The sequence below is a fragment of the Abrus precatorius genome, unplaced genomic scaffold (assembly GCF_003935025.1).
Source record: "Abrus precatorius isolate BTA unplaced genomic scaffold, Abrus_2018 Scaffold0, whole genome shotgun sequence".
In the NCBI taxonomy this organism is placed as follows: Eukaryota; Viridiplantae; Streptophyta; class Magnoliopsida; order Fabales; family Fabaceae; genus Abrus; species Abrus precatorius.
This window is the reverse complement of record NW_020874290.1, coordinates 1957508-1962507: the sequence shown is the minus strand read 5'-3', so window position 1 is coordinate 1962507 and position 5000 is coordinate 1957508.

The following is a 5000-nucleotide window of genomic DNA, read 5'->3' as shown; positions in this document are numbered from 1 at the left end:
AGAGTGGATCGCAGGGTCCCAAATGAATTGGCTTATTCGAAAAAAGCCTTGTTCTTTGGAAGATCTATCTCGTGTCTGGTACTGCATGGTTCCACCCTGTAAGAACTCTGAATCATTTTCTTGAAGCTCATCCTCTTCATCATAAATGATCTGCTTGCCCCGAAAATGACCTGGCCCAATAGGGAAATCCCAATTCATTGGGCCTTTCGATACAATCAAATAGAAAGCCCCAAGGGCGCCATATTCTAGGAGCCCAAACTATGTGATTGAAAAAATCCTCCTCTATCTGTTGCGGGTCGAGGACTCCTCCCCTTCTTCAAACTCCGATTCATATTTTTCATGGAGAAATCTCTGATCAACGATAGAACAAGATCCATTTTGAATCATATTTAAGGGATTCCTTGGTTCGGACCGAAGAAGCAATGTCACTCGATCATTATCAAACTGACTGCAATTTTTTTTCTGTCCGTGAGGATCCCACCAGAGCGCTTCTACTTCTAATAGGCCATGAACTAGATCAGAATTATTCTCAACGAGTCCATAAGAAGTGATCCCATTTTTTTCATCAGGTCCGGGTAGAGACCAAAGGTCTTGAGCGACCGATCCGGCAGAACAACTCAAAAGATAAAGAAAGTATCGTTAATTTCTTCATGCTCCTTCCAAGTTCGAAGTACCATTTGTACAAATAAGAATCCCCCTCGTTACATGATTTCTTCTTCATATAGATAAATATAGGATCTATGGAGCAATTACTTAGAAGTACATTTTGTGAAACAGCCCTTCCTATCTGATAGAAAAGGATCCCATGATCCTGAACCGATCTTACCTGAGATCGCAAATCCCAAGTTTGTCTATGAAGAGCAGATCTAATTATATTAGTGTCTAGGATGGATTTTTTTTGTATAAATACTAATCGATAAGGCCTCATTAGTAAGTGCTACAAGATCTCGTACATTGGAACCCATAGTTATGGTTATGGACCCGAATCCATTAGTATGGAACATTTTCTTTTCCAAGTGAAATCCCTTAGTATATGAAAGAGTGAAAAAGTGCTTTCGTTGTTGTGGAATAAGAAGCCTTCGTATCTTAATGCATGTATTTAATTTATTCGGAGCTATTAGAGCGGGATCTACTTTTTGGGGGAATATGAGTCCGAAGCAATAACAAGAATATTTCTAGTGGAACATCTTTCACAATCCCTGGAGAGATAGTTCACTAATAGACCGAGGGATAAGTAATTCGATTCATTCACATCCAGATCAATGAATGTTTGGAATCCATATTATGCAAGGAGACATTGCTTTTGCCTAATTCGAATTGGAAAGGTGATATAAAATCGGTCTATTTCCCGGCAATCATATCCATAGTTAGCGTATTCATCATAGTTAGGAAGCTCCAGCTCCATATCAAGGTTCACGGTCGAATATCGTCACTATCATCAATATCGTCACTATCGTCCACTATCATCAATAAGAAAACCCTTAGGCTTGTTATCCAGGAACTTTTTTCAGAAATACTGTAATGAAAGGAACATAGGAGTTTGTCGCTAGGTATTTTGACCAAATAGGATCGTCCAGTTCCTATAGAACCTATCACTAAAATACCCCTAGGGGGGGGTAGGGCTAAGCGGAGCGAAAAGGGTTTTCCATGAGATGGGAAATGAAAACTATTAGCCCCCCACAGGGTTTGTGAATAAGTAATTGTCTGATAATGAGCAAAGGAATATCCGTCTTTCTGCTAAACAGGATGTATTGAACTCATAATGCATTAGATACTTTTTATGAATGTCAACTAAGGTATCGTAAGTAAATTGCTCCCGGTTTGTTCAATCATTTGATAACCAGAGTTATTCTTTGATAAAATGATCACTATGAGTCAGACTCAATAGAATTTGATCAATCCTTGTTTCTGTCGTTAAGGTAGAGAACTGAACCAAGAATTCTCTTTCTTTATCATCAATCGAATCACTGTTCGAGACCCAGGATTCTATTTTATCATCAATCCAATCACCATTCACGTTTTTTATTTTTCTTATCAAGGAATAGATCGCTTTACTTGTATGACTTACATGTCTCGTATTTCTCGAAAAAGCGATTCGATTGATGGGATTTGGTATGATACTTATGAGATCGATGAGATTCCAATATTTCTTCTTAGAACGTATTGATTTGACCCCATAAGCGGGACCACCACCCCATAGCATGGGGCCACCAGAAGCAGAACCCCCGTATTTCTTCTAGAGAATCTCCTAATTGTTCCAGAGCAACTAGAAAGAGATTCTTTAACCAGAAAGAATTCAGTTCAGATGTGGGATACCTATCTAGAAGTTTTCGCAACTCAATCATGTATGATGGAATCATCAAAGATTTGACCTTTTCGAACTCTGTCTGTAACTCACTATAGACTCGAGAAACAAAGAGAAGATGTGTACGAACGAGATATCCAGCAACAAGAAGAAGGAAAAGGATTGAATAGAGGAACTCCCGAACATTTAGCGATCTCAGATGTGTCGATATCAATAGTGATTCATTATTTCGATGAAAAATTTCTTCGGATAGAAGAAGATTATGTAAACAATTACTCGGAATCTCACTTATCAGATTCCATATCTTACTTATCAGATTGCATTGTGAAAGACACAATGGAATCTGAAGAATTCGCCATGATATATCTGATCCATGCATAAATCATGAAAAATGGATACAAATTTTTGGCTGCTACTTAGTATCGGCAATAGGTCTGAAAAAGTATCTAAAAATATGAAATTTATATATTTGTACCCTGTCGAGGTAAGGAACCATGGTATATATGTTTGGAATAGATTCCCATTTTGAAAGAGTTGAAAAAGCACTATCTCGTTGAAAGGTTCTATACATCTGCCCTTTCTCAAGGCATTTTTTTGGACAAGGACTCCGTTTTTTCCTCTTTTCGGATGGTAAATATTTCTCAGAACATGGAGTGTGAATCAAACCCATGTTTGAATTGAAATTGAGATACTGATGCAAGTTCTTCCCTTCTGAAATCAGGTAGATTCATATCTGAAAGAGATTGGACAATAAGTTCTTTCAAAATTGACTATTTGTCCCTCCTGTTAGAGGTGTTCCAGAAATGTCTGCGATCGAGTAAATAGCTCTACGAACGAATGGATCGGATCGAATTGGAAAATGGAAAGATTTGTACAAGTTATACCCTTCGTCGCCACTTTGCCGGAAAATCGTTAGGTATCAATATGTTAGATACCTGTGACTCGATTGGTGAAATAGTATCTCTCCCCCAAAAAGCATGTTTTTTTTTACCACCGCAAAAAGAAAATATTTTGTTGCGAAATGAACAAGATATTGAGGAATTGTCCATACGTAAAAATCATTATTATTGATACAGGCCTTTTCCACATAAAAAGGGAATCTTTTGTTACAATAGAAGCAGAAGTGATATCGATTATTCAGAATCGAAGTCGATTTTGCTTTATAAAAAGAGATATCAATGAACTTCTATGAAATGGTTTCAACGGGATTCAGCCAATTGTCTTGATCGTGGATATCGTTGAGAAATAGGAATCCCGTGTTATCAAAAGATTTCCTGCAATTCTTTCTAGTATGGAATGAGTCAATCCATCCACTTTGGTATCTTATTGAACAAAAAAATGGTGATATTGTTCCTCCATTGATCAAGAATTTTCGATTTTTGGGAAGTATCATGGTCATCCAATAATAAGGGTTTTCCTTTTTTTCAAATGAAAGATTTGAAAGACCTATTGATTCTACAACTGATTACAAGAGTGGATCATTTCGGACCCTTTCAACTCATAGAATGTGGATCTCGGACCTATGAATGGGGATACTCCCGAAACTCACAAAGAAAAAAGGAAGTGAGTTAGACAAAAAGAGAAGAAACTTGGACAAAAAAAGAAGTAACTTGGACAAAAAGAAACAAAGTGACTTAAACAAATATTTTTTGTCGATAACCTCAGACCAATCAATCGAATATTGATTAATATGTAATCGATCGAACACTACTTGAAAACGGCTATTCTGCTCAGAAATGAAATGGTCCAAATGTTCCTGGAAATTCTTGCTCCCATTGGACCATTTGTATCTATATGCATTAGGATCCCGATTCATGGATCTCTCCGTTCGAGAAATAAAAATAAGAAGATCGAACCATTTCTTCTGACTCTTTTTCAAATTTGATAAATGTTGGTTGATCGTGTATTTCATTATAGTTCTATGATTCAGAGTATCATTTCCTATTTGATACCTTTGAATTCCATATTCGAAGTTGCGATCGAATCGATTCTTTTTAATGAATCGATTCAATACATTTCTTATGTAACCAGGGATGCTATATTGGATTTGAATCAGATTTCGGATCAATCTATATTGATTGACTGCCTCCATTATGTTGTTGCTAGCAAATACCACTATTTTTGGTTTTGGATCCTCTAAATCATTCCCACAAGAGGTCTGGACCCATTTTTTTATGATCCTTCGATAAAAAGATTCATTCTCTTCATAAAAAAGAGGAGGTAGGACCAATAAAGATTGATTTTTCGATTCATCCCTGGAGTTGAATACCTCATTCAAAAATGGTTTTTGATCCAATCCGGAGGAATCAATAGAAAAAGTCAATTCCCTATGATACACCAGATCCGGCTCGGTTATTGATAGAGTGAATAGATCTGCCATTTCTTGAAATATCTCTTCTGATTCAAAATCGTGGTGTAACGTGTATCCCCCCCTGTTCCGGTCATGGAATAGATGAAATAAACCAAAAAACGGATTTTTGTTCAAGAATGAAATCTTATTGGAACTGTCCAGTTCATCCTTCGGAACCATATCACATCCCGGATCTGATGAAATAGGATGAATTGAGACGGTATTTTGTAAGTACATAATTATCTTGAATATATTAACTATTTCTTTATTTTCCCATCGCCTGGAAAGAACAAAAGAAATATCTTGTTCTTTCTTCAACAATTTCTGATCTCTAGTGGACCTCTC